We start from the raw sequence: 11351 nt of genomic DNA, 5'->3' as shown, positions 1-11351 counted from the left end.
GAGCTTGAACTCTACAGCATTGCTCACCTTCCTGGACTTAGGGGGAGTTGGGAGGACCTTGGACTTAACATAGTGAAGGGAACCCTGATGGCTCTTTGGCTTGGAGAGGGAGGGAGTGGGGGTATGGGTGGAAAGGAGGGGAGGGAAGGGGAAGGAGGAGGGGAGGAGATGGAAATTTTTAATAAAAAAATGAGAAAAAAATAAAAAAATACAATGCCAAAAAAAAATAATTCTCAACAGATCTTTCAACCCAGGGAGAAGCTATTCCCTAGGTTAATGCTAAAAATATCTATGAGAAACACAGAGAAGTGTATGTATACCATACACTGTACTCATACCAGAAGGACATGGCTATTTCACAGAAGTTTTATGAATATCACAATGAGTTGTTAAGAGAAGGGTTAAAACATTACCATTCTTACCGACTCAGAGAAGCTATGAATCCACAAGGTAAATCAGAATCTATCAATGGCTGAAATTATAGATTCCTCTGAATCGGCAAACAAGATTTGTATATAATTAGGTATCCAGGTTTATGCCCACATGGAACTGTGGTAAGAAATCATAGTAAAGTAGTTGATACCTTTATATTTTATTGAATGAAAATATTTTTAGGTACCCATATGAAAACTTCTTTTCTTTAATTTTTTTAACTTTTCACACAAACATACAACTGTTTAAGGTTTAGGAAAACCTTTAACTTTTTAAGGTTTAGGAAAAGGCTTATTAGACAGAAGCATTCATAATTGTATCTGGTTATCATTTAACATTTATATTATACTACCAATTCCTAGGCTGATATTTAGCTTGCCTTCTATTTAAATGTCTGGTGTTTTCACTGTGGTTGCTATAAAACAATTCTAGAAAATGCAAATTTTCAATTTCAGTTGTTTGATAAAACCATAAACCTAATTATATTTTAAACACTAGCTATCCTAATTTTATTTATTTAATGTGGAGAGTGATGGCTGTATTTTAACACAGATTTCCTGGAGACTTTGAGTGAGGTTCCAGGATGGAAAATTGAGCCTGTGTGTACTAGAAATTATGGTAGATTACTTTTCAAATAGAAAATTATCCATTATCCTCAATTTAGGTTTTCTCATAGTTGAAGTCAAAACCTGTTGATAAATGTATTCTGTGACTTTGCTGAAATTGATGATCTGTACTATAAAATTTGCAACTTAAGTGCATGTTTTATAAGAGCAGAAAATGCATAATTCTGTATGAGTTATTTATATAGATATATCACATATTAATTTTAAAATATTGCTGAGTGCTCCAAATAGTTAAAGAATAGGACTCTGATTCTAATAGAGAGCAGAGTGTGTGAGTGTGAGGGTTTGGAAGGAGAGAACAGGGACAATGGTATAATTATTATTTTAAAAAGCCTAAAATCAAGACCCATGGATATAAAAATTTTGGTAAGTTTTCACCTGGTTCTTTTGGTTTGTTGAAAATAGAAATTTCTCTGCTCCTTGGAAAACCCTGCCAGTGTTAGGTGTTGAATAGTGATGAACCTTGACACTTTTCTGTATTTTCTTTCTCTCAATGAAAATCAACAATGGTCTGTATCTCTATCTGAATCTATGTCCTGATCCTTCAGACGTAGTATTAATTTAAGTATGAAAAATTTAACTTTTGCACTGCTCTTTAAATTTCATGTTTGTTTAGTTATTGTCTTCAACAATTTGTATGAAAGACTAGTTAATCAAATTACTCCTTTTGGTACTAGAAAAAATAGGCCAACAATGAAAATTTCACAGTCTTCCAAAAGGAATTAAGAATTTTCCTGTTAAACACATGTGATGGTTGGCAAATAAAATGACTTAAGACTGAGACTGAGAATGCGACTTCAGTCCCCAGGATCGAATGGGGCCCTGCAGGCTGTCTTCTTACCTTTGCATGCACTCTAGACCATGCATGCCCGCCCTCTCACCTACGAACATGCAGGTATACACACACACACACACACACACACACACACACGCACACACACGTGCACGCACACACAAACATGCACAGAGGGGAGAATGGTATAATTTATTTTTTAAAAAAGAATTAGAATCTGAAAGAATTTGCAAACTACTACTGCTTATGTTATACAAGGTGATGGTTTAACAAGTGGAATATTCTCTCCAACCTTTACTTAGGTGAAGAAAGGAAGAAAACCATGGGTTTTGTGGTTATTATCTAGCAAATCTAGGCATTTAGAATAGAAGTTCAGAAATCATAAAATAAATTAATTGATGGTAACAAACACCATCAGTCAGAGAAAATGGGGAGTTCTGCTCTTTCTCATCCACACAGTTTTCAAAGAACTGTCCGAAAAGCATATGAAAACCATATGAAGATGATCTTATTCATGGTCTTTATTCCATTCTCCTCATTAAACCAAAATAATTAGAATTTCACTAGTTTCAAAGCATTTCAAATATGTTTGTGTGTGTGCGCGCGCACGCGTGCGTGTGTGTAAATATAGACATATGAATATATATTCTAGATTATCTATTTTTCATATATTAAACTCTTCCACATATCTCTTTTATAGAACTGAACACTACATATACTCAAGTTGCTTTCTTCTTCCTCACTGGTGTGCCAGGATTAGAAGATATCCAGATTTGGATCTCCATACCCTTCAGCTTCATGTACCTCTTGGCTGTGTTAGGCAATGTGTTGGTTGTGGCAGTGGTGGTCTTGGACCAGAGCCTCCATGAACCCATGTATCTCTTCCTGGCCATGTTGGCATTCAACGATGTTCTCTCTGTACTGTCACAGTGCCCCAAATGCTGCTCATTTTCTGGCAGGGCCCCTTGGCAGTCGCTCTCACTGCCTGCCTCACACAAATGTTTTTTGCCCACGCTCTGTTCCTGTCTGAATCTGCAGTCTAGTAAGAAAAAAAAAAAAAAGGAAAGTCTAGTAAGAAAAGAAAAAGCCAGTAGGCCATGGCTTTTGACCGCGATGTGGCTATCTGCACACCGCTGCATTATACAACCCTGCTTACATGCGCTCTCATTCTTAAGGTTGGGCTGGCCCTGGTAGCTCGGAGTGTGGCTGTTGTCACTCCTGGTGTTCTCCTTATTCTCCGCCTAGACTTCTGCCGGAGCACCATTATCCTCCACACGTACTATGAGAACATGGGCATCGCCAAGTTGGCCTGCAACAGCATTACCTTAAATAGCATTTACGGGCTCTCGGCAGCTCTCCTCACCAATGGAGCTGGACTTTGTCTTCATTTCCTTGTCCTACTGGCTAATCTTAAAAACAGTCCTACAACTGCCATCAAGGGAAGCCCGGACAAAAGCCTTTGGCACCTGCGGAGCTCACATCTGTGTTATTTTGATATTCTACACACTGGCCTTTTTCTCTTTCTTTACTCATCGCTTTGGACACCAGGTGGCTAGGCACATCCTCATCCTCCTGGCAAATCTCTATCTACTGATACCCCCAACCATGAACCCCATTGTTTATGGAATAAAGACCAAAGAGATAAGAATTTGAGTAGTAGGGCTTTGTTTCCGATCAAAATGATTCAAGTCTATGGAACAGCAAAGACAAACCAAAAGGCTTAAATAAAAATACAAAAACAGTCTGGATGTAGCCATGGAGCTTTTACCATCCAATAAAAACACTGAAGGGAATTAAAAAGAGAAAGAACACAATGTTGTGTGGGTGAGAAGGTGGGGAGGACTCTTGGAGGAGATGGGAGAGGGCAAAACTATAACCAAAGTACAATGCATGAAAATTTAAATAAAAGTGTATACAAAATGTTTTTTAAAGTAAGTAAAATACATTAATATATTATCCCAAACTTATTGTTGTGTTATAAATAGGAAGTTTACAGAAAGAATAAGTACCCTTTGAAGACTGTATCAGTATAGTACAGTAATCATGGGAAATCAATGTACTAGAGTAAGTTAAATGTTTTTATGCTGTATGTATCTTTCTATGTCAGTTCTACATATACAGAATAAAATAATACCTTTGTGAACTCAGGAATTACTAATTATCCCAGTCTCAAGAATAACAGAAATGAATGAATTCATAAATGCTCACCAGATAAGCAATTTAAGCAATCAAATAATAAAAGCTAATAATCATATAAAATAGGCTCCTGCCAGTGGACCTGTTAGAGGAGTAACAGGTGGCAAATTGAAAGAGGAAACTCCCAAACAGGTGGAATCTCAGATAGTCACGTCCCTGAAACCACAGACTCCAGAATGTCTTTTGCTGCTGCAGTGCCTTTACATGTTTGCTGCTGCTCTCTGTCTCTGGTTATCTGGTGTGGTGTGAATGTGTACTGAGAATCTTCACTGCATGTAATGTAGTGTTTATATCATGGAAACATCCTGTTCCACTTCTTACCCTGTGGATTATTATGAAGGTGATTCCCTTCCTAAAACTATACTGTCTAATTGATAATAATAAAGTAAGTTTATACAGAGCTTGATGAATTAAAATATATACACGGCCAGGACCTATGAATTTCACCTAAGAAACTGCATAGATCACAGTTCAAGTTGATGATTTAAGAAAAACAATTGAGTCCTAAGAACCAGGTTATATTGAATTTCTTTAATCTTAATGCAGAAAGATGCAGTCACAGGTTGCAGTGTTCTTCATTAGCTGAAACAAAGCCTTATAATAACTCTAGGTTAGATCAGATGTTTTGATAATAGCTTAGAAAAAACCTAATAAGAAAATGTGAAGTTTTAGAAAAGGCACATAGCTGAGTGAGGAACTCTTTAAGGTCAGGGAGCAAGAATGAAGGAATCCAATTCTGCTAGCTAAATGCACTTTTGTTGCTAGAATCAGTCAATAACCAAAAGTGAAGATCAATTCCTTATACTCACTTCTGTCCTCAATCTCCTGATATAAAAAACTACTTACAAGTAGGTGTGCATCTTAAAGTTTTAAAATAGAGCTGACTCTTCCTTCATATATAAAAGATTAAGTTTTGTGATTCCTTAAAATTCCTTATAAGATACCCTTTCAAGATAATAATAAAGTAACTGGTCTTCTATTTTGCAACTCTGCAAAATGCAAACCTGCCAGTAAAAGACCTGACTGAGAAGAAGATACCTTCCTTGCCTTCACGGTTAATATTAACAATTTGCTTGGGTATGAATGTATGTGGGTTCTTGGATAATTTATTTTTTCATCAGTAATATATAAATGTTTGTTATGTAAGAGATTTAGAGAATATGTTACTTTTTTAACATGTTCATTGTTACCCTTTCACTTGAAAAACAGAATGTAGCCACACTGTAAATTTTTATATTGCCTGAAAGACTTTGCTAAGATATAAGCTATAAGGGAAAGAATAAAGAAAGAGTTAAACGGGTTAGAAGAAAAACATCAGGAATGAGAGAGTTAGAAGGAAAGCATCAAGAATAGAAGTTAGAACTTAAACATCGAGAATGAGAGAAGGAAATCACCAGGAAAATAGAGAATTGAGAACACAAAAGAAAAATAAAGAAACAGTCTGAAGGAATTCACTGAGCAAGTGTGTGAGATGTGTGAGTTACTTTTTCCCTTAACCTCCTCAGATAAAAATGTCTTAATTAAAGATATATACTTCCCCTGCTCCCATATCCACTCTTCCTCCCTCCCAACTGTCCCATTCCTCAAAGCTCTCCCCATCCTTCCCCCTTCTCACTTCTCTCTCCCCCATCTCTCTCCTTACCCCCATCCTACCCCTACCCCAAGCTCTCAATTTTGCCTGGCAATCTTGTCTACTTCCAATATCCAGGAGTATAACTACATGTTTTTCTTTGGGTTCACCTTCCTATTTATCTTCTCTAGGATCATGAATTATAGGCTCTCAATGTCCTTTATTTATGGCTAGAATCCACTAATGAGTGAGTAACATACCATATTTATCTTTTTGGGTCTGGGTTACCTCACCAAAATAGTGTTTTCTATTCTTAATTAAGGGAGCCATTTGAGGGCTGGCAAGAGACTGGACTCTAGAGGGGTTTCCTAAGTGTCCAGGAGATGTCCCCAGCTTGTTCTTGAGCAGCTGAGGATGAGGGGCCTGAATGGCCCATAACTATAGCCACCTGATGAATATCTTGCATATCACCATAGAACCTTCATCCTGGTGATGGATGGAGATAGAGACAGAGACCAACACTGGAGCATTGGACTAAGCTCCCAAGGTTCCAAATGAGGACCAGAAGGAGAGGAGAACAGAGCAAGGAAGTCGGGGCTGCGAGGGGGTGCGTCCACCCACTGTGACGGTGGGGCTGAACTAATGGGAACTCACCAAGGCCAGGTGAACTGGGAGTGATGGGCATGTGATCAAGCCGGACTCTCTGAATGTGGCTGACCAAGGGGGCTGACCTGAGAGGCAAGGACCTGGCACTGGATTTTGATTCTACTGCATGTGTTGGCTTTGTGGGAACCTAGCTTGTTTGCGATGCCTCACCTTCCTAGACCTGGATGGAGGGGTGAGGACACGGGGAACTTCCCAAAGGGCAGGGAACCCGACTGCTCTTTGGACTGGAGAGGAAGAGGAAGGGGGATTGGGGAGGAGAGAGGGAAATGGGAGAAGGGAGGAGATGAAATTTGTAATAATAATAATAATAATAATAATACTAATAATAATATACTAAGTAATGAATAAATGCGCTTAGTAAGTACCAATGCCTGAACCTCCTTTGAGCCCTTCCCTGCTGGGGGAGCTCCTCCAGGCACCAAAAAGCTCCCTATAAAACACCTATCGTAAAGAACCTATTCATAAAATACATAATTTTATTTTCTTTTAAATTTTAATGTCTTTCATTTAAGTACAATTATATCGCTCTCCCCTCACCATGCCACAGTTATCATCCCTCAAAACCCTGCCATTCCCCACAGTCTTAAACTGATAGCCTCTCGACCTTTCTTTTTTTGGTACTTACCTATTTATACATGCATGTTTATGCACAGACACACACACACACACACACACATACACACACACACCACACATGCACACACACACACATATATATATATATATATATATATATATATATATATATATATATTCATTTTCTTGTTTGTGTGTATATGCATCCAAGGCTGACCATTCTTCATTGGATAGTTAATAAGGGAGTTAGTCTCGGGGAGACTAACTCACCTCCCTGAAGTCAATTGCCCATTTGCCTATCATTCAAATGCCTTTCCCTTTAATTTCTAGAAAATATCTATTTATATGATGTTCACATAATAAAAGTGCTTTGGTTTAACATTCTAGATATTTACTTTGTTAGTTAGATTAAGTAAATCACAAACATGATATTTTGTGAAATAGTCTGAGTTATATAATGGTGTTTGTCCAAGGATAACATAATATATAGATAAGACACAGAAAGGACAGAACCCAGGCTGCTTTAAACCTCACCTCCTTGCTTTGAATCAGATTCATTTTTAGGTTAATTCATAATCCTTTAGTACAGTATTCTGACTTGAAAATGATAAAGTATGTCAGGGATATTCTTAATAAGGAGAATCATAGAAACACGCATACATATTCAGTAGGCTCCTTTGCCTATTTAACTTTTTATTTATATTTCAAATTTCTATAGCTAAATTTTTATTATGATTTATTTATTTGGTTTCCTTCTCTAGCCCAGGCTGGTCTCCACTACACTCTGCCTGTTTTGCCTCTGAGTCCTAGGACCCATTTGTATACCATCAAGGCTGATTTTCTTTTCTTTCTCCTGTGTACACATACGCACATGTTTTCTAGTTTAGTACCCCCATGACCAACAGTCTAAATGTATACATTTTATGGTGCTAACTGTGCATCTTCAGCTAGACTATCTGGGATAGCTATGAAATTTATAAACCATTTCCTTTTTTATTATCCAGGTTTAATGGGGTTTCTGTGCCTCTCAGGGTGCCTCCCCCCCCCCCCCCCGCAAGGGAACCAGGAAACCACTAATGCGTCCACCCCGGGGGGGGGGGGGGGGTGATGGGCGGAGGAGACCACGTGGGAACAAAGTAGTTTAAATAGACTGGGGAGTGGTCAAGATTTTGGCGGGCAGTCTTGACCCTCCTCCAGGGAGGAGTCAAGGCTTGGCGGACCAAAGGGACATGGCCTCAAAGATGGAGGCCAGAGACTGGAAGGGACTTACATCTGTCTGTTTGTATAAGGGGTTAATAGGAAGCTGAGGTGATATTTTGGCTAACATTTAGGTTCTCTTAGGAAAAAGGGGTGTTGACTCAACTCTGGTTACTTTTTGGGCATGGGTCGACATGGGGAATGGGAGAGGCTGCGGTGTTTGGTGTGTCCATGCTCGTGAGAGGTGTGACTAGAAAGGCATCCCATGTACTGTCTCCCAAGAGGCACCAGGCATCTTTCCTTGGGGGAGGTGAAAAGGCAAGTGTTTAGAAAAAAAAATGTTATCACCAAAGATGAGTGTGCCAAGACAAGGAGCAGGTAGGTCCTTCATTGTGCCATCCTGGAAAACCGGAGGGTGGAAGATTCTGTCTGCTGGACAGACCAAGTGTCCAGTGTAGGTGCCCGCTTGAGCCTGGAGAGATGGTACCAGCATGAGTGTCCCAAGAACTTGGCAGCCGAGGGGGTGATAAAGATTACCATGTGAGATCCTGTCCATTGAGGTTCATTGTTTAAGGAGTACTCTGTCCCCTGGGAAGAGCAGGGCAGGTTTAGGGGCATTAGGGTCCACTGGTGTGAAGGCAGGAAGACAACTGGCAGCGTGTGGACAGAGAAGAGACCTTAAAAGGGACAGGTAGGGTTGGCAGCCCACCAGCGGAGGACTTTGGGCTGGGAGGTGATGGTTAAGGAGAAAGGGCCTGCCATAAAGCAGCTCAAAAGGGCTCAGGTCTGTAAGGGAACATGGAGTGGCCCTGAGGCGAGTAAGGGCAATGGGGAGAAGAGGGGGGCAAGATAACCTGAGTTCAATGGAGAGTTTGGTTAACTGTTGTTTGATGAGTCCATTGATTTTTTTCCATCTTTCCTGAGGCTTGTGGATGGTAGAGAGTATGGGATTTCCAGATGTTGAGAGCTTCTGACATGAGCTTCATGACTCTGGAAGTGAAGGCTGGCCGATTGTCTATCTGGATGGTTCATGGGACACCAAACTGAGGAATGATGTGGTCCAGAAGTACCTAAGCCACGACACTTCTATCCATCCAAAGTGTTCACAAGTGTTAAGATATAATGGAGTTTTTTATGAGTAGGCATATTTCTTTACTGCAAAATACTCACTTTTGACTGGTTTGATCTCCAGGTTTCTCTCTAGCCTCCAGAGAACCTTCTCTGGCCAAAGAGACTAGGACATAGGTATGAAGCATTCAAGGAGATTTAGGCTCAACCTTTCTATATTCAATGAGCTCTGTAGAAGTTTTCCTAGGCAATGAGGCCCTGATACCATTTTTAGAGAGTGACCTTCTATTCTAGCATCAGCCTGGGTTGTTTCGGGATCTCCATAGGACCTCCTCAGCCAATAGCTCAACCAGAGTATAACACAGTCTTAAAATTGGAAGCCTTGATGGCTACAAATAATGGCCAGTTCATACTCTGTGTTCTCTATTACTAGGAGTCCTCACTATGGTCACCTTCAAAGATTCCAGGAAGTTTCCCCCGCACTATATTTCCACCCTCAAGTGCTCTCAATTCCAACTATTTCTCCATGTGCTCTCTCCCTCCATCACTCCCCCCACACACTTTATTTGTCCTTCCCCAATACGTACCTGCTGGGAGATTGTTCAATGGTTTAGAGCACTTGATGCATTTTCAGAAAACCAGGATTTGATTTCAAGCACCTACATAATGGCTTATAACCATCTTTCAGGGAATCCAATGCTCTGTCCTGACCTTTGAAAGCACCAGAAACATATACAGTGTACATGCATAAGGCAGCAATATATTTGTGCAATCAAAAAACAAAATAGATATAAAAATAATTTGAATAATGCATATAGAATTGTTTTAAAAAGTGCTTTAAGTAAAAAACATATGTAATGAATTGTACCAGGATATTTTCAAATGTGGAAGAAAATGACAGAATTCATCATGCTTATTTGTTTGGAAAAGGAGAGGAATGTGAAGAAATTAACAGAAATGAGCCTTGAATTATAGACCAGATTTGATCTAGTAGTAATACTGAGCATAGCTTGAACTCAATTCCCAATAATTGTAGTGCAGACTTGGAACCAATATTCTTTAGCTCTTTTCTAAAGATGTATGCCAGATTCAAATTTAAGCATTAAATATATTTGCCTTGTGCACTCTTACTGCATACAAAGACTTTCTTCTAACAATTAAACAAATTCACCTTTTTAAAGGATTCTCTAATTATGAACTAAAAGAAATGGTGAGATAAATTAGAAGCCTTGGTTGTGAGAGCAACATTTTGAAGAGCCTCCATTAGATCCCAGCTTTCAGAAGTTCTAACAACTCTCTGGACTCAGGTCCTGGGATTACACTTGATTTTGGAGTCTTCCCCAGCAGTTTTCATGGCCCACTCCAACCATATCAGCACCATCCTTCTTCTGACTGGCCTCCCAGCCTTGAGGCTGTGTATGTCTGGCTTCTCCATTCCCCCCTGTGCTTCGTGTACATTGCCTCTCTTTCAGGGAATGGCTTGATCCTGTGGGTTGTAAAGTCAGAGCCCTCCCTGCACCAGCCTATGTACTACTTTCTATCCATGCTAGCAGTGATGGACCTGGGCCTGTCTGCTTCCACACTGCCCACCATTGTCACAATCTACACGATGGGTGTCAGGGAGGTTGCCTTAGACATGTGACTTGCCCAGCTTTTATTTTCACTTTTTTTTTCAACTGAGAGGTAGATAACTTGAAAGTCAAATCCATGAGAGCTCTAATAGTTGTTCAAATATGGTGCCATGCCTATTTCATTGTATATACTTCACTTTCTGAATTTTTCATCAATATATGCAAGGTAGAGCCTATGCAGCAAACTGACAAACAGCTAATGTCATGCTAATGTGAATTATAGAAAAAGTAGAAGAATCAGAAGAATGAGGACTGAATGTAATTTTGGTGTTTGTTCATAATCTGAAATATTAGTGGATGTACTATAAAAATGTATGTTTTATAGTTGCAGGTGAAATAACAAAATAACCTAATAATTGATGTTTGCATATCTTAAAAATATTGTCATTTAAACAAAAATGTTTGTTCATTACTGTTGACAGAGGTTTCTGTCTTGCCTGGTCCCATAGAAGTTAAGTCCCAAAGAAAGACACAGAGGCCTACATTAATTATAAACTGATTGGCCTATTAGTTCAGGTTTTCTTATTAACTAATTATTATATCTTAAATTAGCCCATAATTCTTGTCTGTATTAGTCACATGGCTTGGTACCTTTA

The 11351-nt window shown here is 39.3% G+C and overlaps 1 pseudogene; it reads left to right on the top strand.

Moving 5' to 3' along the window:
* The first annotated feature begins 347 nt into the window (after nt 1-347).
* LOC119819210 lies at nt 348-3534 on the top strand (annotated as a pseudogene).
* Nucleotides 3535-11351: the final 7817 nt, after the last annotated feature.

The sequence above is a fragment of the Arvicola amphibius genome, chromosome 1 (genome assembly GCF_903992535.2).
Source record: "Arvicola amphibius chromosome 1, mArvAmp1.2, whole genome shotgun sequence".
In the NCBI taxonomy this organism is placed as follows: domain Eukaryota; kingdom Metazoa; phylum Chordata; class Mammalia; order Rodentia; family Cricetidae; genus Arvicola; species Arvicola amphibius.
Note: the sequence above shows the minus strand (reverse complement) of the source record. Positions and strands in the feature narration are given on the sequence as shown.